General features: G+C 46.6%; 1 protein-coding gene across 2 annotated transcripts in view; it reads right to left on the reverse strand.

Moving 5' to 3' along the window:
* Positions 1 to 24,542, reverse strand: part of LOC134932586 (transcriptional regulator QRICH1-like) — a 146,602-nt gene that overhangs the window by 86,947 nt on the left and 35,113 nt on the right. For both annotated transcript variants that reach the window (XM_063927143.1, XM_063927144.1), the window contains exon 2: positions 1,083 to 1,216. The gene's annotated coding sequence lies outside the window, so the exon portion shown is untranslated. The remainder of the gene's footprint in view (positions 1 to 1,082; positions 1,217 to 24,542) is intronic.

Raw genomic sequence — 24,542 nt, forward strand, 5'->3', positions numbered from 1 at the left:
TGTAGGGCCTATTAGTTGCAAAGTAATGCAATAGGACTCACGAGCAGCTTATTTAAAATGATATGCAGCATACCTATATTCTGTGTGTGACTGTAATTGTATCTGCATACCAAATGCTATGCTACAGTGTTTTGACTAATTAGGCCTTTGGGCCATCGGTGTTGGGTGAAATATTTAGGTAAGAGGGTGTATCCCTTTAGTAGCAATACCTGGAACACTTTCACTCTACAGTAGAAAATCCGGGAAAAGAAAAGAAGTCCAATCTAGACCTAAGGACGTGATAAATTCTATGTATAATTGATTGTACACTAGCACCAACAGACACTACATATCTCTCAGATGTGACTTCCTTTTTGGAGCATAATGAAATAAAGATCTTGTTTCATGGACATTATAGTGGGGAGAATAAATCCCAATGAGTTAAAAATGTTCTTTTTGATTCTTTCCTCGAGTTTCTTAAATCATACTAGTTCTTTTAGGTGTAGAAATACCAAATATTGTACTTTGTACAAGGTCTAAACTTCACTATGTCCAGGGACAAATGTACACACTTTAATTTACATTCTCTTTTCACACTGAAACTAGTCTTCACCTTGGGCTTTTTTTAGCAGCCTTTTAGATCGGCCACACACCCTTTTCGGGCACACATGTACTTCGTGTCCCCACCGACTTTGCGCCTTGCCCACCACAAATTCTAAAGTGAACACTATGACACTATGCTACAACATATACATAAAGGGGTTTGCCATGTGGGGAAAAGCTCCAGGTTTCACGCTTGGAGCTATTTAACTAAATAGCCTTTTCCCCACACTGTAAACCCTGGGTTAACATGCGCTAACCCATTGATTTCAAATAAAATTCAAAATCAATGAGTTTCCCAGAGGCTGTCTTATCGCAGACAGCTCCTGAAGCTGCAAGGAAAAGTGCACCTCTCTGTATTAACACGCGGGGCAAAATGCAGAACACACAAATGTAAATAATACAACAAACATAAGTATTTAAAACAATATTCCCACTTGGCAAGAAAGCTGGAGGGTGGGTTCCACAGATGGTAACTTAAGTTTAACAAAGGATGGATATACCTTATTCTGGCATTTATAATCAAGATAGTCCCTGTCCTCATGTCCATCAATGTCAAGGAAAGTAACAGTTGATAGCAGATCATGAACTCATTACCAGTAAAGAACCAATGCAGTTTACAGACTTAGGTCTGACTCTATAATGTGGGAGAGACAAAAAAAAAAAAAAAAACACACAACAGTATTACGTCTAGAAGAATACCAGTGAGCTTAAAACAGTTACAAATTGAAATATCAATACGCTTATTATTAAACCAGATATTCAAATGCACATTTGTGCTGGGTTATTTACCAAAATTTACATCAGAGCTAAACAACTTCTTGGAGAGTACCAACCTTTTCACGTATGTAGAGTGCACATTTTATAAAAATACAACTCGGATGCATAACAATAAAAATATTACTCAACCACAAGAAAGTAACCAAATTAAATTGAATACACATGTAGTACTACAGCTCAGCTTAAGCAAATTACATTGAAAAATGACATGAGATGACTGGTTGGTACTACAGCGTCTATGTACTAAGCTTTGGAGACAGATAAAGTGGACGGAGATAAAGTACCAACCAACTATCTCCTAACTGTCATGTAAAAGGCCGTTTTGAAAAATGACAGGAGCTTGTTGATTAGTAATTTATCTCCATCCACTATATCTTTCCAAGGCTTAGTAAATAGACCCCTCTATCTCTTTAAGCTTTGATAAATATGCACCCAAATTTAGTATGTTTTGATGACATTTATGATGTTGACATTCATTAAACACAAAAACTTTAACACCCAATTTTTATCTTAACCCCAACTAATCCTTACCCCTAAAACATATATTATCAATATACTGACTACATACCATAGGGAAACATATTTTCTCATTCAATGATATCACTAGCAGGGATATGATTATATTTCAGTTGACCAACTAATGGAGAACGTATATCAAGCGTTGTTCCCTGTATACACATCCATAGAGAACAATGACATTATGTATCTATTTAAAAAGGGTAGCATGATGTAAAGAAAGCATTACACACAATGAAGAAACTAATCTTCCATATCTGAACAAATAGGTAAACCAGTTTGATAGAATTTCTATGCTGTATTGGGAAATTCTGTCAAACTACTACTACACGTGGCCATCTAAATGTATTTGATCACCATCGCAAATACGTAAACACCCTTTTATGTGAAGCATGGATTATGAGCAAACTTTGAAGGTGAGGGCATTGTTAATTGACATCAAAACCTTCAATTAAGAAGTTACACGTAGTAAAATAGACATGAGCCCTCAGTTTCCCAATGTAATGGATTCAATAATTTCTGGCTACTCCACCATTGCACCACTAATCATTCTACAGTGCCATAGGTGACACCCACATATTCAGTTAAGGTATTTTTCCAGGTGCTGAAATGATCCAGATCTTAACCTATTGAAATGATACTCTAATTATGATTAAGGCAATGACTAACATGGGAACATACAATTTGACGGCAGATAAGAACCACTTGACCCATCTAGTCTGCCCCCTTTTTTATAATATAGATCTTATCCCTTTTTGATCCTTAGTTCTTTGTAAGGATATTCATATGCCTATCCCAATCATGTTTACATTGCTCTTCTGTATTAGCATCTACCACTTCTGACAGGAGGCTATTCCACTTATCCACTACACTTTCTGTGAAGTAATTTTTTCTTACATTTCCCCTGAACTTACCTCCCTCCAGTTTCAGTGTATGTCCTTGAGTTCTAATACTTCTCTTCCTTTGAAGAATGTTTCCCCCCTGTACCTTGATAAAAACCTTGGTATATTTGAAAGTTGCTATCATGTCCCCATTTTCCCTTCTCTGCTCCAAACGCTACATGTTAAGATCTTTTAGTCTTTCTGGGTACGTTCTGTGATGTACAGCCATGGCCAAAAGTTTTGAGAATGACACAAATATTACATTTTCAAAGTCTACTGCATCAGTTTTTATGATGCCAATTTCCACATACTCCAAAATGTCATGAAGTGACCAGATGAATTGCAATTAATTGCAAAGACCCTCTTTGCCATGACAATGAACTTAATCCCAAAAACACTTACACTGCATATCAGCCCTGCCACAAAAGGACAAACACACATGTCAAGAACAACAGCCAGGCGCATCCCCAGGAGTGATGGTCGACAACCGGTAAGTCCTCCACGTGTTCCCAAGAAACAGTATCTTTGGAACACGTGGAGGACTTACCGGTTGTCAACCATCACTCCTGGCCTGGCTGTTATTCTTGACATGTGTGTTTGTCTACTTGCATGTAGACCATCGCTATTGGTGAGAGTCCACCTGTCCTGTTTTTACAGTTGTTTTATTAAATCATTTTTAATGGTATTGCGCCATTAAGATTTGTTTTATTTGCATATCCCTTCTGAATTAACTGATTGAGAAAGGGGTTCATATCCTATGAGGACTAGAGACAAGCTACCGTATGAACTGGTGATCCGCTCCTTTATCACGAATATTGTCTACTTTGTGTAGACCAACATATATGGTACGAGTCCAGATTGGGGAAAACGGATTGGTTTTATATATATGTTTTACAGTGTTACACTATGTATGTGTCTCTTACTATTTAAGGTCAAGGACACCATGATATTTTGACAAGTTAATAAGAAGCGCCCATGAATTGGTGTGGTAACTCCTTTTGTATTTTATTTTAATAGTGTTTCCATTACTTCCCCAACTACGGATATAAGGCTTACTGGTCTGTAGCTTCTTCTTTGTTTCCATTTTTGTGCGGTGGTACTACATTTATTACTTTACTACTTATTCCAGTTCTCTGGAATTGCACCTGTAGCTTTTGACTAGTTGATTAATTCTGTAAATGGTGTTATCAGCACATCTTTAAGCCCTTTTAGTATCCTTGGATGTATCCCATCTGGCCCCATTGATTTATTCACTCATTTTTTTAGAGTTATGTTAGGACCTTCTCATCTGTAAATGTACTTTCATCTACCTTATTTTTATGAATGTCATAGCAACCTAACGGTGGCCCCTTCCCATCTTCTTCTGTGAATACCGGAGCATAAACAATTAGTTATATGATCTGCTATTGCCCCATCTCCCATGCCTTGTAACACTTACAGTCTCCAGTGATACTATATCTAATTACTGTATACGACTGCCTCATATCTTAAAAGCACTCTCCCCATAGCGGCTCCCACTACAAGGGAGATGGGTCCAGGTGATCAAGTCTGAAACATGCAAATATAGCAGGATGTAAACAATTGGTATCAAACGGGAAGAACCATTTGTCTTAAATTGCAAAACACATCAATAACTGGTCTCACTACAGTATGTTATGGGCTTTAAAAGGTGTCACAAAAAAAAAAAACCTTTAAAATCAGAATACTAAGCTCTAAACTGATATTTGGATGGAAAGTTCTAGGATGTAATGTACTAAGTAGGACCAGTACATTATTATCAGTAGTAAATGCAAGTATTTTATTTCCAATAATTTTTTATTTGAGGGCTGGTTTACTAAAGATGCTGGTTATACACGACAGATAAATTTGCCTATCAAACCGACGGGCATTTTATCTGACACTGCAGATATCCAGGACATACAGAGAGAGCTCTCACAGTGTATGTCACATGAGATCTACGCTCCACCCCCAGGGAAGAGACCTTTCCCCTGTTCCTTGTGAAGGAAAAAGTCAGCCGGTCTGCCACGGTAGGGCATACACTGCCCCATGCAGCCAACCAGACACTTATTTATTAAGTTTCTTATATAGCGCAGCAAATTCCATTGTGCTTTACAATTGCAGATAACAATAAAACGAAAACTGGGTAATAACAAATCTATAGATCACTTAGAAACTATTGGGACATGCTGGATGATCCAGCATCCACGAAAGATCAATATTTTCATTTTGGTCGGCCAGAAACACTCAATTATTTGTCGGAACGTCCAGATAACTGTAGCATGTTTGCCCAGCATAAGTGTTCAGATGATCGGAAAAAAACAAACCTTTTCGATCAAGTTACATTTCAAAATGATTTTCAAATTATAATTGGAAATGGTTTGTGCAAACCTACATTTGAAAAAAGTATTTATTTTGCTTTCATCATGCAGACCATTAATATTTGAAAAAATAAGAATTTACTCACCGGTAATTCTATTTCTCGTAGTCCGTAGTGGATGCTGGGAATTCCGTAAGGACCATGGGAATAGACGGGCTCCGCAGGAGACTGGGCACTCTAAAAGAAAGATTAGGTACTATCTGGTGTGCACTGGCTCCTCCCTCTATGCCCCTCCTCCAGACCTCAGTTAAGGAAACTGTGCCCGGAAGAGCGGACACAACAAGGAAAGGATTTGGAATCCAGGGTAAGACTCATACCAGCCACACCGTACAACTCGTGATAACTATACCCAGTTAACAGTATGAACAACAACTGAGCCTCAGTAACAGATGGCTCATAACAATAACCCTTTAGTTAAGCAATAACTATATACATGTATTGCAGAGAGTCCGCACTTGGGACGGGCGCCCAGCATCCTCTACGGACTACGAGAAATAGAATTACCGGTGAGTAAATTCTTATTTTCTCTGACGTCCTAGTGGATGCTGGGAACTCCGTAAGGACCATGGGGATTATACCAAAGCTCCCAAACGGGCGGGAGAGTGCGGATGACTCTGCAGCACCGAATGAGCAAAGGCAAGGTCCTCCTCAGCCAGGGTATCAAACTTGTAGAACTTAGCAAATGTGTTTGAACCCGACCAAGTAGCAGCTCGGCAAAGCTGTAAAGCCGAGACCCCTCGGGCAGCCGCCCAAGAAGAGCCCACCTTCCTTGTGGAATGGGCTTTTACTGATTTAGGATGCGGCAATCCTGCCGCAGAATGAGCTTGCTGAATCGTGTTACAGATCCACCGCGCAATAGTTTGCTTTGAAGTAGGAGCACCCAGCTTGTTGGGCGCATGCAGGATAAACAGCGAGCCAGTTTTCCTGACTCCAGCCGTCCTGGCTACATAGATTTTCAAAGCCCTGACTACATCTAGTAATTTGGAGTCCTCCAAGTCCCGAGTAGCCGCAGGCACCACAATAGGTTGGTTCAAATGAAACGCTGATACCACCTTAGGGAGAAATTGGGGACGAGTCCTCAATTCTGCCCTGTCCATATGGAAGATCAGATAAGGGCTTTTACACGACAAAGCCGCCAATTCTGACACACGCCTAGCCGAAGCTAAGGCCAAAAGCATGACCACTTTCCACGTGAGATATTTTAGCTCCACGGTCTTAAGTGGCTCAAACCAGTGGGATTTCAGGAAATCCAACACAACGTTAAGATCCCAAGGTGCCACTGGAGGCACAAAAGGGGGCTGAATATGCAGCACTCCCTTAACAAACGTCTGAACTTCAGGCAGTGAAGCCAGTTCTTTTAGAAAGAAAATAGATAGGGCCGAAATCTGGACCTTTATGGATCCTAATTTTAGGCCCATAGTCACTCCTGACTGTAGGAAGTGCAGGAATCGACCCAGCTGGAATTCCTCTGTAGGGGTCTTCCTGGCCTCACACCAAGCAACATATTTTCGCCATATATGGTGATAATGTTGTGCTGTCACGTCTTTCCTAGCCTTTATCAGCGTAGGAATCACTTCATCCGGAATGCCCTTTTCCGTTAGGATCCGGCGTTCAACCGCCATGCCGTCAAACGCAGCCGTGGTAAGTCTTGGAACAGACAGGGCCCCTGCTGTAACAGGTCCTGTCTGAGAGGCAGAGGCCATGGGTCCTCTGAGATCATTTCTTGTAGTTCTGGGTACCAAGTTCTTCTTGGCCAATCCGGAACGATGAGTATAGTTCTTACTCCTCTCTTTCTTACTATCCTCAGTACCTTGGGTATGAGAGGAAGAGGGGGGAACACATAAACCGACTGGTACACCCACGGTGTCACTAGTGCGTCCACAGCTATCGCCTGAAGGTCTCTTGACCTGGCGCAATATTTTTTTAGCTTTTTGTTGAGGCGGGACGCCATCATGTCCACCTGTGGCCGTTCCCAACGGTTTACAATCTGCTGGAAGACTTCTGGATGAAGTCCCCACTCTCCCGGGTGGAGGTCGTGCCTGCTGAGGAAGTCTGCTTCCCATTTGTCCACTCCCGGAATGAACACTGCTGACAGTGCTAGACCGTGATTTTCCGCCCAACGGAGAATCCTTGTGGCTTCTGCCATCACCATCCTGCTTCTTGTGCCGCCCTGGCGGTTTACATGGGCGACCGCCGTGATGTTGTCTGATTGAATCAGCACTGGTTGGTTTTGAAGCAGGGGCTCTGCTTGGCTCAGGGCGTTGTAAATGGCCCTTAGTTCCAGTATATTTATGTGTAGTGAAGTCTCCTGACTTGACCACTGTCCTTGGAAGTTCCTTCCCTGAATGAGTGCCCCCCATCCTCGGAGGCTTGCGTCCGTGGTCACCAAGACCCAGTCCTGTATGCCGAATCTGCGGCCCTCGAGAAGATGAGCACTCTGCAGCCACCACAGCAGAGACACCCTGGCCCTTGGGGACAGGGTGATCAACCGATGCATCTGAAGATGTGATCCGGACCATTTGTCTAACAGATCCCACTGAAAGATCCTTGCATGGAACCTGCCGAAGGGAATTGCTTCGTAAGAAGCCACCATCTTTCCCAGGACTCGCGTGCAGTGATGCACCGACACCTGTTTTGGTTTCAGGAGGTCCCTAACCAGAGATGACAATTCCTGGGCCTTCTCCACCGGGAGAAACACCTTCTTCTGTTCTGTGTCCAGAATCATGCCCAGGAAGAGCAGACGCGTCGCAGGAATCAGCTGCGACTTTGGGATATTCAGAATCCAGCCGTGCTGTTGCAACACTTCCCGAGAAAGTGCTACGCTGACTAACAACTGCTCTCTGGACCTCGCCTTTATAAGGAGATCGTCCAAGTACGGGATAATTATAACTCCCTTCTTCTGAAGGAGTATCATCATTTCGGCCATTACCTTGGTAAATACTCTCGGTGCCGTGGACAGACCAAACGGCAACGTCTGGAATTGGCAATAACAATCCTGTACCACAAACCTGAGGTACTCCTGGTGAGGTGGGTAAACGGGGACATGCAAGTAAGCATCCTTAATGTCCAGCGACACCATAAAATCCCCCTCTTCCAGGCTTGCAATAACCGCCCTGAGCGATTCCATTTTGAACTTGAACTTCCTTATATAAGTGTTCAAGGATTTTAAATTCAGAATGGGTCTTACCGAACCGTCTGGTTTCGGTACCACAAACATTGTGGAATAGTAACCCCGTCCCTGTTGAAGGAGGGGAACCTTGATTATCACCTGCTGGAGGTACAGCTTGTGAATTGCCGCCAGTACTACCTCACTTTCCCTGGGAGCAGCTGGCAAGGCTGATTTGAGGTAACGGCGAGGGGGAGTCGCCTCGAACTCCAGCTTGTATCCCTGAGATACAATTTGTACAGCCCAGAGATCCACTTGTGAGCGAACCCACTGGTTGCTAAAGTTTCGGAGACGCGCCCCCACCGCACCCGGCTCCGCCTGTGGAGCCCCAGCGTCATGCGGTGGACTTAGAGGAAGCAGGGGAGGATATTTGTTCCTGGGAACTGGCTGCCTGGTGCAGCTTCTTTCCTCTACCCCTGCCTCTGGGCAGAAAGGATGCGCCTCTGATCCGCTTGCCTTTCTGAGGCCGAAAAGACTGTACATGATAATACGGTGCTTTCTTAGGCTGTGAGGGAACCTGAGGTAAAAAAGTTGACTTCCTGGCTGTTGCCGTGGATACGAGGTCCGAGAGACCGTCCCCAAACAATTCCTCACCCTTATAAAGGCAAAACCTCCATGTGTCTTTTAGAATCAGCATCACCTGTCCACTGCAGAGTCCATAATACTCTCCTGGCAGAAATGGACATTGCATTAATTCTAGATGCCAGCAGGCAAATGTCCCTCTGTGCATCCCGCATATATAAGACGACGTCTTTTATATGTTCTATGGTTAGCAAAATAGTATCCCTGTCGAGGGAATCAATATAGTCTGACAGGGTATTAGACCATGCGGCTGCAGCACTACACATCCATGCTGAAGCAATAGCAGGTCTCAGTATAGTACCTGAGTGTGTATACACAGACTTCAGGATAGCTTCCTGCTTTTTATCCGCAGGCTCCTTTAAGGCGGCCGTATCCTGAGACGGCAGTGCCACCTTTTTTGATAAGCGTGTGAGCGCCTTGTCCACCCTAGGGGATGTTTCCCAACGTAACCTGTCCGTTGGCGGGAAAGGGTACGCCATCAGTAACCTCTTAGAAATCACTAGTTTCTTATCGGGGGAACTCCACGCTTCCTCACACAATTCATTTAATTCATCAGATGGGGGAAAAGTCACTGGCTGCTTTTTCTCCCTAAACATAATACCCTTCTTGGTAGTAACCGTGTTAATATCAGAAATGTGCAATACATTTTTCATTGTAGTAATCATGCATCGGATGGCTTTTGTAGACTGCATTTGTCTCATCCTCATCTACACTGGAGTCAGACTCCGTGTCGACATCTGTGTCTACCATCTGAGCTAGCGGGCGTTTGAGCCCCTGATGGCCTCTGAGACGCCTCGGCAGGCGCGGGCTGAGTTCCCGGCTGTCCCAAGGCTGCTACGTCATCGAACCTTTTATGTAAGGAGTTGACACTGTCGGTTAATACCTTCCACATATCCATCCAATCCGGTGTCGGCCCCATCGGGGGCGACACCACACTTATCTGCCCTTGCTCCGCCTCCACGTAACCCTCCTCATCAAACATGTCGACACAGCCGTACCGACACACCGCACACACACAGGGAATGCTCCGACTGAGGACAGGACCCCACAAAGTCCTTTGGGGAGACAGAGAGAGAGTATGCCAGCACACACCACAGCGCTATAGAACACAGGGATTTACACTATAATGAGTGATTTTTCCCAATAGCTGCTTAATATATATTATTTGCGCCTAAATTTATGTGCCCCCCTCTCTTTTTTACCCTTCTTTTATCAGGAATACTGCAGGGGAGAGCCTGGGGAGCTGCTTCCAGCGGAACTGTGAAGGAAAAATGGCGCTGGTGTGCTGAGGAAGAAGGCCCCGACCCCTCAGCGGCGGGCTTCTCCCTGCAGTTTATGACTGAAAAATGGCGGGGGTTTTACACATATACAGTCACAGACTGTATTATGTGTATTTTTATGCCAAAAGGTATTTTATTGCTGCCAAGGGCCCCCCCCCCAGCGCCCTGCACCCTACAGTGACCGGAGTGTGTGGTGTGCAGTGGGAGCAATGGCGCACAGCTGCAGTGCTGTGCGCTACCTTAATGAAGACCGGAGTCTTCTGCCGCCGATTTCATCTCCTTCTCTTCTGTCTTCTGGCTCTGCAAGGGGGACGGCGGCGCGGCTGCGGTAACGGACGATAGAGGTCAGGCCCTGTGTTCGAACCCTCTGGAGCTAATGGTGTCCAGTAGCCTAAGAAGCACAAGCTAGCTGCACGCAGGTAGGTTTGCTTCTCTCCCCTCAGTCCCTCGTAGCAGTGAGTCTGTTGCCAGCAGATCTCACTGAAAACAAAAACCTAACAAATACTTTCTTTCTAGCAAGCTCAGGAGAGCTCACTAGGAGCACCCAGCTCTGGCCGGGCACAGATTCTAACCGAGGTCTGGAGGAGGGGCATAGAGGGAGGAGCCAGTGCACACCAGATAGTACCTAATCTTTCTTTTAGAGTGCCCAGTCTCCTGCGGAGCCCGTCTATTCCCATGGTCCTTACGGAGTTCCCAGCATCCACTAGGACGTCAGAGAAACAATATATATATTATTCTATTAGACTGCAAATAATCCGTTTTGCAGAGGGATCTTGCAACTTCTTACACTGCATTTACTCTGGCCAAGCTCTCACATCCTCAGGCGATTCGGAGTTGTATTATGGGCATATCTGGCCAGAGTGTATAGACCCAATTGCGCAATAAGGCGTATTGTGTGTACACAGATCCATCTGATTTTAGAATAATCTCTTGCTGTAGGTGTAGGACTGGTGCAAGGGCTCACCGATAATGACAGCTATTTGCACAAACATACTGTATGGATAGGGTGACAAATGCATGCAACTTGAATATGGGGCAAATTGTCCAAATTTAATTCCTTGCTTGCAGTGCGAGTAACAATTTTGTTGGAAACTGCTGTCACGCAACTGAGGAATCAGGACCATACATGAAAATAAAAGTTCACATAACCACCAACATTTTATTAAATTTATCAGGATTGGCTGGTTTAAACTGTTTTTTTTATTATGCTGCGACTACTGGCACAGTGCAGCCACAACTTTAAAAAAAAAGAAAAATCCTATTACACTAATAGGTAAATGTAATATAGCGGCACGCATCGTGCCGCCAGAACACTTCCTGCTTCACCTCACTACTGAGGCGAAGCGGGAAGGGACATAGACAAGATGTATTAACATCTTGTCTGCCAAAGCCCGCTCCCCCCTCCGGCGATGTCCCCCAAACACACAGCGCGTCAACTCAGAGCTGACGCGCCGCGACTCCATGCCCCGCCAGCTCCCATGCAAATGATCTCGCTACTCACGCAAGATTCCCAGCGCAATCCGGAGCCGGCACCTGCCACAGCCATGGACAGCTCTGTCCCTGCACCTGTCAAAATTGACAGCTGCAGGTGTCGGAACAGTCAGCATCGTACATTGCCTGCATATATCAGCCTGCTATCTATTAGACAGCGCCCCTTTCATTGTGCCCGCACCTATCATACATGGGGAAGAAGCGGTAAAGCAGACGTGCGCAGATATCGCCTCTCCCCTACATCGCCACTTCATACATTAACCCCCTAGAAACTAGTGATTTCATAAAAAATGTGCTAATACTTGTGTGTGTGTGTGTGTGTGTGTGTGTGTGTGTGTGTGTGTGTGTGTGTGTGTGTGTGTGTTATTTTTCTCTGAAAGGTGCTTTTGCATTTTACATTTTGTAGATATATGCAGATTTATTTAATTATAATAAGTAGGACCAATGCTTAACATTAACTTGTTGCTCTTATTTTCATCTACAGTATCTGTGAGTGCACTTTGTATGTATTATCCTTTATTTATATGGCACCGAAGGGGGTTCTGCAGGGCCTAATCGTACAAATACAAATGGAACAAAACAAGAGCACTGACTTCCAGTACAAAACAATATAGGAAAAGTACAAGGTATACAAACAATTCTGCATCAATGGACATGACACTGAAGGCCCATATTCACGGGCAGATGTGGGGAGAGAGGTGTGCCGAGCGTACCGCTCAGCACAGCGCGATGTGTGCTAAGCGTGCGGGGATGGCACTGGGGGGGCCCTCATTTCAATGAAAATTAGCAACCTGCTAGATTAAGCCTGCATGTAGGCCAATCTAGAACCAGCGATAGCGATGTGCGGGGCTGCGCACCACTATCGCTGTGGGGGGTAGACACGGAGAGATCACACTTAACATCTAAGCCACAGGTCCTCAAACTCGGTCCTCAGGACCCCACACAGTGCATGTTTTGGAGGTAACCCAGCAGGTGCACAGGTGTATTAATTACTCACCGACACATTTTAAAATGTCCACAGGTGGAACTAATTATTTCACTTGTGATTCTGTGAGGAGACCTGCAAAACATGCACTGTGTGGGGTCCTGAGGACCGAGTTTGAGAACCTATGATCTAAGCAATCTTGTCAGACCCCCCCACCAACCGGTAACCCCCTCGAACACCTCCGGATGGAGGCCCCACTCTCCTGGATCGAGATAGCCACTACTGAGGAAGTCTGCTTCCCAGTTGTCTACTTCGGGAATGAAGATTGCCGACATCGCCACGGCGTGTCTTTCTGCCCAGAGGAGGATTCTTGACACCTCTGACATTGCAGCCCTGCTCTTCGTTCCGCCTTGTCTGTTTATGTAGGCCACTGTGGTTACGTTGTCCGACTGCACCTGAACAGCCCGATCCTGTAGAAGGTGTGCTGTTTGTAGAAGGCCGTTGTACACGGCTCTTAGCTCCAGGATATTTATTGGGAGAAGGGATTCTTGATTCGACCACATTCCTTGGAAGGTTTCCCCCTGAGCGAATGCACCTCAACATCTTAGACTTGCATCTGTGGTTAGAAGGACCCAGTCCTGAACTCCGAACCTTTGGCCTTCCAGAAGGTGTGGTAGTTGTAGCCACCAGAGGAGCAAAATCCTGGCTTTCGGTGACAGACTTATCTTCTGGTGCATATGTAGGTGAGATCCAGACTACTGGTCCAAGAGATCCAGCTGAAAGGATCGAGTGTGAAACCTTCCGTACTGTAGAGCCTCGTAGGAGGCAACCATCTTCCCCAGAAGGCGGATGCACTGATGAACCGATACCCGGGTAGGCTTCAAGACATCCCGAACAATTTTCGGATAGCTTCCAGAAGAATTGTTCTGTCTGCCGGCAGAGCTGGCAAGCCTGATTTGAAGAAACGGTGAGGTGGGAGAGTTTGAACTCCAGCGGGTACCCCTTGGAGATTATATCCTGTACCCAAGGGTCCAGGCCAGACGACATCCAGACGTGGCTGAAATGCCGGAGTCTTGCTCCCACCTGACCTTCCTCCAGACTGTGCTGTCCACCGTCATGCGGAGGACTTTAAGGTACCAGAAGCAGGCTTCTGGTGTTGGGAACCTGTGGGAGCAAGCTTTTTTCCTTTAGCACGACCATCTCTGAAGGTGTGAGAAGGCTTGTTCTTTCTAGGCCTTGCGGGCCGAAAGGACTGTGACGTGGCCGGTGTAAAAGGCTTCTTCATAGCTGGAGCAGCTGAGGGGAGAAAAGAAGATTTACCTGCGGTAGCCGTGGCAATCCACGCATCCAGCGTCTCCCCAAAGAGAACCTGACCAGTATAGGTTAGGCCCTCCACACTTTTCCTAGATTCCGCATCTGCAGACCATTGGCGCAGCCAGAGACCCCTGCGAGCCGAGACGGACATGGAGGAGATCCCCACAGCCATGGAACCCAGGTCCTTCATGGAATCTACCAGGAACTCTGCAGAATCCTGAATATTACGTAAAAATCAACGTCACCTTTATCCATCGTAGTTAAGTCCTCCTGCACAGTGATTGACCACCTGGCTATTGCTTTAGAAATCCATGTACAGGCAATAGTAGGCCACAGTATAGCCCGAGGCCGTGTATATGGATTTGAGAGTAGCATCCACCTTGCGATCTGCCAAGTCCTTCAACGCCCTAGATCCCGGCACTGGTAAAACCACCTGTTTTGACAGCCTGGAGACAGAGGCTTCAACTACCGGTGGAGACTCCCACTTCTTTCTATCTTCCTATGGGAAGGGAAAAGCAACCAAGACCCTCTTAGGGATCTGGAACTTTTTCTCTGGATTTTCCCAGGCTTTTTCCAAAGATAGCATTTAATTCCTTAGATGTTGGGAAGGTGAGAGGGACCTTTTTACTGTCCGTGAAAAATGCCTCCTCAACCTGCTCAGGAGTTGTGTCAGAAATGTGCAACACATCCCGTACGGCTTCAATCATCAACTGCACTCCTTGTGCAAGTGATGCCGTCCCCCTCGACACATCCCTGTCACCGTCTGCACTGTCTGAGTCGGTGACCGTGTCATCCTGCATAATCTTGGCAAGTGCACAAGTGTTTGTGGGAATGTACCGCAGGGGACCCTGAGGGAGCAGTATCAGACCATACAACCATAGAGGATTGCAGTACCTGAGTGGCATGCTCAGTTCTAGCAACCCTTTCAGAAATCTGAGAAATAGTCAGCCTAAGAGAGGCTAACCACTCCAGTTCTCTAGCTGGGATCCGCGCTACAACAGTGCAATCCTGATTACATGGGATGGGACCTTCCTGAGAAGATAAATCCTCTGCAGCATATGAAACAGAGTCTCTAGACATGTTTGCAAATACACACCAATCACCCCACATACACACAGGGTACTGGGCAGACAGAGTCTCCCCCCCCCCCCACCCCAAGAATGGCAGAGAGACACAGATTGGAGCCAACCCACACACAGCACTATTATAGGTATAGGGAGACCCCAAACCAACGCTGACTGTGTCCCTTAATAGGTGACACAGCCTTTACACAGCCTCCCCCCCTTCTACAACCCCCTGGTACCGTACAGAGTTGCACTGGAGGGACTAATCTCCCACTTGCATCCGACTGCAGCAGTAAAATGGCGCTGAAACGCTGCTGGGTCCTCTCTGAGGAGATGTTCCGCGCCCCCCTTAATGGCGCTATCTTCCCGCTCTTCAAGATTATACTGGCCTGAGGATTTTAAGTGCTGGCTGAGATCCGCAGACCCCGACAGGCTGAATTGGTCAGTGTAGGGTCAGGCGCTGGCTCAGGGCGCCCCTCACAGATCCGCACCGAAGTACTGCTGAGCCGTCCGGGAGCGCCATTCTGAAGCCGCCAACTTCACACGACCCCCCACTTGTTAGGGGGGACGGTGACTCGCTCGCCACACTTCAGCTCTGCAAGGGGGTGGTGGCCTGCTGCTGGGGTGAGCGTTCCCCTGTGGAATGGAGCGATCTATCCCCTCTGGAGCTCATTGTCCAGTCAGCGGAGACAGTGGCTCAGACCCCGCAGGGCGGACACTGCTCACCCCCCCCCCCCCCCTCAGTCCCTCGCTGCAGGCAGGTTGTTGCCAACAGCCTCCTGTAAAAAAACAAACTCTAAAAAAATAACTTTACTAGAAAAGCTCTGTAGAGCTCCCCTAGCTGTGACCGGCTCCTCTGGGCACATTTTCTAAACTGATTCTGGTAGGAGGTGCATAGAGGGAGGAGCCAGCCCACACTATTAAACTCTTAAAGTGCCAATGGCTCCTGGTGGACCCATCTATACCCCATGGTACTAATATGGACCCCAGCATCCTCTAGGACGTAAGAGAAATTACATCTATACTAGTGGCATACCGGAGGATGGATTCCCAGCCCTCCATTGAACTATAACTCCAGGACAGCGTGTATGGAAAGTAGACCATACTGTACATAGTACTGTTATGCAAGTAGTGTTCCTGCAAGGATGCAGACAGGATAGGGCACTGGGGTACCAGGGTAGTGCATTTACACATGCCAAAGACACACAAGTCAAAAGGGGGCTCGGACAGCTGGGGAGTGGGGGCGTCACTATTGGATTGGAAGTGTGCCCAGCACTTATGGATGTGCTGAGCTTCCCTCAAGCTATCCCTTTAATATGAATAGATGCCGTGCGCATGGCAACTATTCCCGAGGCGACCGCAAGGCAGCGCCAGGCTGTTTTAGAATGAGCGCCGCTAAAAGGGGTAGGGCGCATTTTGCCCTTTACAGAAAAAAAATCAAGCAGGACGCGGCACCCTGTTAAAGCAGCCTAGAGTGTGAACACTATGGGGTATATGCAATTGCAGTCGAATTGCCGCAAATGTCGAAAAACGGGGCATTTTCGACACAAAAAAATATTCGACAATGCAATACAGTACTTTTCGACAAAAAAAATTACTTTTCAGATTCGACTTTTTAAAATTCGACAGTTGTCAAATTCGACATGTCTGCAATGGTAAAAATGCGGCTTTTCGACAAAAGTATATTCAGTTGAAGTATGTCGATTCGACAACAGTGCTTTTCGACAGTAATTTCGTCAATTTCATTCCGCCTCACTTTGCTGGCGGAATCTAATAAAAAAAATAAGAATTTACTTACCGATAATTCTATTTCTCGTAGTCCGTAGTGGATGCTGGGAACTCCGTAAGGACCATGGGGAATAGCGGCTCCGCAGGAGACTGGGCACAAAAGTAAAGCTTTAGGACTATCTGGTGTGCACTGGCTCCTCCCCCTATGACCCTCCTCCAAGCCTCAGTTAGGATACTGTGCCCGGACGAGCGTACACAATAAGGAAGGATTTTGAATCCCGGGTAAGACTCATACCAGCCACACCAATCACACCGTATAACCTGTGATCTGAACCCAGTTAACAGCATGATAACAGAGGAGCCTCTGGAAAGATGGCTCACAACAATAATAACCCGATTTTTGTAACAATAACTATGTACAAGTAATGCAGACAATCCGCACTTGGGATGGGCGCCCAGCATCCACTACGGACTACGAGAAATAGAATTATCGGTAAGTAAATTCTTATTTTCTCTGACGTCCTAGTGGATGCTGGGAACTCCGTAAGGACCATGGGGATTATACCAAAGCTCCCAAACGGGCGGGAGAGTGCGGATGACTCTGCAGCACCGAATGAGAGAACTCCAGGTCCTCCTCAGCCAGGGTATCAAATTTGTAGAATTTAGCAAACGTGTTTGCCCCTGACCAAGTAGCTGCTTGGCAAAGTTGTAACGCCGAGACCCCTCGGGCAGCCGCCAAAGATGAGCCCACCTTCCTTGTGGAATGGGCTTTTACAGATTTTGGCTGTGACAGGCCTGCCACAGAATGTGCAAGCTGAATTGTACTACAAATCCAACGAGCAATAGTTTGCTTAGAAGCAGGAGCACCCAGCTTGTTGGGTGCATACAGGATAAACAGCGAGTCAGATTTCCCGACTCCAGCCGTCCTGGAAACATATATTTTCAGGGCCCTGACTACGTCCAGCAACTTGGAGTCCTCCAAGTCCCTAGTAGCCGCAGGTACCATAATAGGCTGGTTCAGGTGGAACGCTGAAACCACCTTAGGGAGAAATTGAGGACGAGTCCTCAATTCTGCCCTGTCCGTATGAAAAATTAGGTAAGGGCTTTTATAGGATAAAGCCGCCAATTCTGAGACACGCCTGGCTGAAGCCAGGGCCAACAGCATTACCACTTTCCATGTGAGATATTTTAAGTCCACAGTGGTGAGTGGTTCAAACCAATGTGACTTTAGGAACCCCAAAACTACATTGAGATCCCAAGGTGCCACTGGAGGCACAAAAGGAGGCTGTATATGCAGTACCCCCTTGACAAACGTCTGAACTTCAGGAACTGAAGCCAGTTCTTTCTGGAAGAAAATCGACAGGGCCGAAATTTGAACCTTAATGGACCCTAATTTTAGGCCCATAGACAGTCCTGTTTGCAGGAAATGCAGGAAACGACCCAGTTGAAATTCCTCTGTAGGGGCCTTCCTGGCCTCGCACCGCGCAACATACTTACGCCAAATACGGTGATAATGGTGTGCGGTTACATCCTTCCTGGCTTTGATCAGGGTAGGGATGACTTCATCCGGAATGCCTTTTTCCTTCAGGATCCGGCGTTCAACCGCCATGCCGTCAAACGCAGCCGCGGTAAGTCTTGGAACTGACAGGGTCCCTGCTGGAGCAGATCCCTTCTTAGAGGTAGAGGCCACGGGTCCTCTGCGAGCATCTCTTGAAGTTCCGGGTACCAAGTCCTTCTTGGCCAATCCGGAGCCACGAGTATAGTCCTTACTCCTCTCCTTCTTATGATTCTCAGTACCTTGGGTATGAGAGGCAGAGGAGGGAACACATACACTGACTGGTACACCCACGGTGTTACCAGAGCGTCCACAGCTATTGCCTGAGGGTCCCTTGACCTGGCGCAATACCTGTCTAGTTTTTTGTTGAGGCGGGACGCCATCATTGACAGTGCTAGCACATGATTTTCCGCCCAGCGAAGAATTCTTGCAGCTTCTGCCATTGCCCTCCTGCTTCTTGTGCCGCCCTGTCTGTTTACGTGGGCGACTGCCGTGATGTTGTCTGACTGGATCAGCACCGGCTGACCTTGAAGCAGAGGTCTTGCTAGGCTTAGAGCATTGTAGATGGCCCTTAGCTCCAGGATATTTATGTGAAGTGATGTCTCCAGGCTTGACCACAAGCCCTGGAAATTTCTTCCCTGTGTGACTGCTCCCCAGCCTCTCAGGCTGGCATCCGTGGTCACCAGGACCCAGTCCTGAATGCCGAATCTGCGGCCCTCTAGAAGATGAGCACTCTGCAACCACCACAGGAGAGACACCCTTGTCCTTGGTGACAAGATTATCCGCTGATGCATCTGAAGATGCGACCCGGACCATTTGTCTAGCAGATCCCACTGGAAGGTTCTTGCGTGGAATCTGCCGAATGGGATTGCTTCGTAAGAAGCCACCATCTTTCCAGGACCCTTGTGCATTGATGCACTGAGACTTGGCCTGGTTTTAGGAGATTTCTGACTAGCTCAGATAACTCCCTGGCTTTCTCCTCCGGGAGAAACACCTTTTTCTGGACTGTGTCCAGGATCATCCCTAGGAATAGAAGGCGTGTCGTCGGGATCAGCTGCGATTTTGGAAATTGAGAATCCAACCGTGCTGCCGCAGCACTATCTGAGATAGTGCTACCCCGACTTCCAACTGTTCCCTGGATCTTGCCCTTATCAGGAGATCGTCCAAGTAAGGGATAACTAAAACTCCCTTCTTTCGAAGGAGTATCATAATTTCGGCCATTACCTTGGTAAAGACCCGGGGTGCCGTGGACAATCCAAACGGCAGCGTCTGAAACTGATAGAGACAGTTCTGTACCACAAACCTGAGGTACCCTTGGTGAGAAGGGTAAATTGGGACATGTAGGTAAGCATCTTTGATGTCCAGAGAGACCATATAGTCCCCTTCTTCCAGGTTTGCAATCACTGCTCTGAGTGACTCCATCTTGAATTTGAACCTTTGTATGTAAGTGTTCAAGGATTTTAGATTTAAAATTGGTCTCACTGAGCCGTCCGGCTTTGGTACCACAAATAGTGTGGAATAGTACCCCTTTCCCTGTTGCAGGAGGGGTACCTTGATTATCACCTGCTGGGAATATAGCTTGTGAATGGCTTGCAATACTGCCTCCCTGTCTGAGGGAGACGTCGGTAAAGCAGACTTTAGGAAACGGCGAGGGGGAGACGTCTCGAATTCCAATTTGTACCCCTGAGATACCACCTGAAGGATCCAGGGGTCCACTTGCGAGTGGGCCCACTGCGCACTGAACTTCTTGAGACGGGCCCCCACCGTGCCTGAGTCCGCTTGTAAAGCCCCAGCGTCATGCTGAGGACTTTGCGGAGGCGGGAGAGGGCTTTTGTTCCTGGGAACTGGCTGTTTGCTGCAGCCTTTTTCCTCTCCCTCTGCCACGGGGCAGAAATGAGGCGCCTTTTGCCCGCTTGCCCTTATGGGGCCGAAAGGACTGCGCCTGATAATACGGCGTCTTCTTAGGTTGAGAAGCTACCTGGGGTAAAAATGTGGATTTTCCAGCAGTTGCCGTGGCTACCAGGTCTGATAGACCTACCCCAAATAACTCCTCCCCCTTATAAGGCAATACTTCCATGTGCCTTTTAGAATCCGCATCACCTGACCACTGCCGCGTCCATAACCTCTTCTTGCAGAAATGGACAGCGCGCTAACTCTTGATGCCAGTCGGCAAATATCCCTCTGTGCATCACGCATATATAAAAATGCATCTTTCAAATGCTCTATAGTCAGTAATATACTGTCCCTATCTAGGGTATCAATATTTTCAGTCAGGGAGTCCGACCACGCCAAGCCCGCACTGCACATCCAGGCTGAGGCGATTGCTGGTCGCAGTATAACACCCGTGTGAGTGTATATACATTTTAGGATATTCTCCTGCTTTCTATCGGCAGGTTCCTTTAGGGCGGCCGTATCAGGAGAGGGTAGTGCTACCTGTTTAGACAAGCGTGTGAGCGCTTTATCCACCCTAGGGGGTGTTTCCCAACGTGCCCTATCCTCTGGCGGGAAAGGGTATGATGCCAATAACCTTTTAGGAATTATCAGTTTTTTATCGGGGAAAACCCACGCCTCATCACACACTTCATTTAATTCCTCGGATACAGGAAAAACTACAGGCAGTTTTTTCTCCCCAAACGTAATACCCTTTTTAGTGGTATTTGTATTATCAGAGATATGCAATACATTTTTCATTGCTTCAATCATGTAACGTGTGGCCCTACTGGAAGTCACGTTTGTCTCCTCATCATCGACACTGGAGTCAGTATCCGTGTCTGTGTCTGCCATTTGAGGTAACGGGCGTTTTAAAGCCCCTGATGGCGTTTGAGACCCCTGGACAGGCACAAGCTGAGTAGCCGGCTGTCTCATGTCGTCAACTGTCTTTCGTAAAGAACTGACACTGTCACGCAATTCCTTCCATAAGCTCAGCCACTCAGGTGTCGACTCCCTAGGGGGTGACAACACTATAATAGGCAATTGCTCCGCCTCCATCTCATTTTCCTCCTCAAACATGTCGACACAATCGTACCGACACACCGCACACACACAGGGAATGCTCTGATAGAGGACAGGACCCCACTAGCCCTTTGGGGAGACAGAGGGAGAGTATGCCAGCACACACCAGAGCGCTATATATATATATATATATATATATATATATATATATATATATATATATATATATATATATATATATATATATATATATATATATATATATATATATATATACATACAGGAATACCACTATAAAACGTGCTTTTCCCTTTATAGCTGCTGTTATTATTAGAACTGCGCCAAATTAGTGCCCCCCTCTCTTTTTTACCCTTTTCTGTAGTGCAGTACTGCAGGGGAGAGTCAGGGAGACGTCCTTCCAGCGGAGCTGTGATGGAAAATGGCGCCCGTGTGCTGAGGAGATAGGCTCCGCCCCCTTCTCGGCGGCCTTTTCTCACGCTTTTTGGTGAGTTCTGGCAGGGGTTAAAATACATCCATATAGCCCTGGGGGTTATATGTGGTGTATTTTCGCCAGCCAAGGTGTTTACATTGCTGCTCAGGGCGCCCCCCCCTAGCGCCCTGCACCCTCAGTGACCGAAGTGTGCCTGAGTAACAATGGCGCACAGCTGCAGTGCTGTGCGCTACCTTGTTGAAGACTGATGTCTTCTGCCGCCGATTTTTCCGGACCTCTTCTTGCTTCTGGCTCTGTAAGGGGGCCGGCGGCGCGGCTCTGGGACCGGACTCCGAGGCTGGGCCTGTGTTCGGTCCCTCTGGAGCTAATGGTGTCCAGTAGCCTAAGAAGCCCAAGCTGGCTGCAAGCAGGCAGGTTCGCTTCTTCTCCCCTTAGTCCCTCGATGCAGTGAGCCTGTTGCCAGCAGGTCTCACTGAAAATAAAAAACCTAAAACTAAACTTTTACTAAGAAGCTCAGGAGAGCCCCTAGTGTGCACCCTTCTCGGCCGGGCACAAAAATCTAACTGAGGCTTGGAGGAGGGTCATAGGGGGAGGAGCCAGTGCACACCAGGTAGTCCTAAAGCTTTACTTTTGTGCCCAGTCTCCTGCGGAGCCGCTATTCCCCATGGTCCTTACGGAGTTCCCAGCATCCACTAGGACGTCAGAGAAAAAATTAAAAACATGTTTTTTTGTGTGTTTTTTTTATTGCTAATAGCATATCTATTTATATTAGAAGGGATTAGGTACTTGGTTTGTCTATTAGAAGACACAATTATTATTTATATATTTTTTAAAATAATATTATTTTTAACTGACTAAAATAGAGAGAGCATGGTTTTCAGTGGGAAGGGGTGGGAATGGGTTAAAATCCAGGGGGAAAAATGCGTGGGTCCCCCCTCCTAAGCATAACCAGCCTCGGGCTCTTTGAGCCGGTCCTGGTTGTAAAAATACGGGGAGGGGGGGGGGGGGGGGGGGGGGGGGGGGGGAGGAATGGACAGGGGATCCCCCATATTTTTAGAACCAGCACCAGGCTCTGCGTCCGGTCCTGGTGCGAAAAATACGGGGGACAAAAAGCGTAGGGGTCCCCCGTATTTTTTACACCAGCACCGGGCTCCACTAGCTGGAGAGATAATGCCACAGCCGGGGGACACTTTTATACCGGTCCCTGCGGCAGTGGCATTAAATCCCTAACTAGTCACCCCTGGCCGGGGTACCCTGGAGGAGTGGGGACCCCTTAAATCAAGCCCCCCCCCCCTCCAGCCACCCAAGGGCCAGGGGTGAAGCCCGAGGCTGTCTCCCCCCATCCAAGGGCTGCGGATGGGGGGCTGATAGCCTTGTGTAAAATCAAAGAATATTGTTTTTTGCAGAAGAACTACAAGTCCCAGCAAGCCTCCCCCGCAAGCTGGTACTTAGAGAACCACAAGTACCAGCATGCGGGGGGGAAACTTTTTATATTTTTGTAATAAATGTCCTTTTTTGGACAAAATCTCTGCTACCTGGCCTGCTTTGTCTACTCCAATAATTGCTGTGGTGGATGACATCTGGAATTCTGACGAGACCAGGGTAGTGATACAGAGAAAGAAAAATTTCAAGGCACATAGGGAGCTTATCTGAGGTGAGTGTCTCCCATGAAGGATAGGACGATATCCAGCAGATATGATGGGAAGTTATGTGAAAGAATCTAAAGAAACCTTTTGATGTACATCTCTCATTGAGAGGAGGTCAGTCCAGAGGTGCAAATCTAGGGTTGGAGAGAAAATCCTAGCGTATTGAAGAAATTTCTCCTATCTTCATTTGAACTGCCTTAAATAGAGAAACTGTCTGGGAGGAAATCTAATTGGGGTTTTGAGTGTCTAGTAGCGCTTGTGGACTACTCTATTTCTTTTTTTGTATATGATAACCAAGTGGTGCTCTTGAGAGTCTAGTAGGGCGCGTTACTCTTCTCATTTTTTGACTGGTATATAACATACCATAAGGATTAAGCTCATCTTTAATGTAATGTGGAAGCATGAACATTTTATTTTACACTATACTTTATAAGTAATTATGCTTAGGTTTTAAAATCTATAATTCTAAAATTTCATATATATTTTTTTTTTATTTAAGATTTTTGCGCTGCCTTTAAATTGTATATTATTCTTGTATATGGAGTTTGTGCACAATCTCCTTGACTGGCAGCTGCATACTAGGTTTTGTGAACCTTTTAGCGCCACAGATAGTAATTTAGTTTGTCTATAAGGGTACAGTTGTATTAGTAATACATTACATCAAGATATAGAGATGATTTATGAAAGCAACATTAACTATAAAAAAAGACTAGCAGTAACCGGAAAAAAAAAAAAACCTCATAAGGCATGTCAGCAGTCTTCTGGGCATATGCATCTATTCTTTAAGTTGGAAACATACATTAGTAGAATAAGAAAGTGAATCAATGACAAATTGTGGTTAATTTGCACGCCTCTTTATTGAGCAGTAGTTTTTGCCTAGGCAGCATAATACTATAAAGCAAATAGCCTCTTCACATAATTGTATTTATTGATTTACTTGTGTACACTCATTTCAAGTCCAGCATTCTTTAACTTTTTATATAACACATGCTTAAAAATAATCATAAATTAACAATGTAGTACATGACGATGGATAGAACATTAGTGTTCACTCTAGGTTTCTTTCACAGGGCGCTGCGCCCTGCCCCTTTTTTAGACGGCTAAATCCCGCCCTGCCCCTTTTTTAGACGGCTAAATCCCGCCATGCCCGTTTTTGCGACCCCCGCCGGACCCAGCCGTGCGCCGCCGGACCCAGCCATACGTTACCGGACCCAGCCGTACGCCGCCGGGCCCAGCCTCAGAGATCCCTACACCG

The sequence above is a fragment of the Pseudophryne corroboree genome, chromosome 6 (assembly GCF_028390025.1).
Source record: "Pseudophryne corroboree isolate aPseCor3 chromosome 6, aPseCor3.hap2, whole genome shotgun sequence".
NCBI lineage: Eukaryota > Metazoa > Chordata > Amphibia > Anura > Myobatrachidae > Pseudophryne > Pseudophryne corroboree.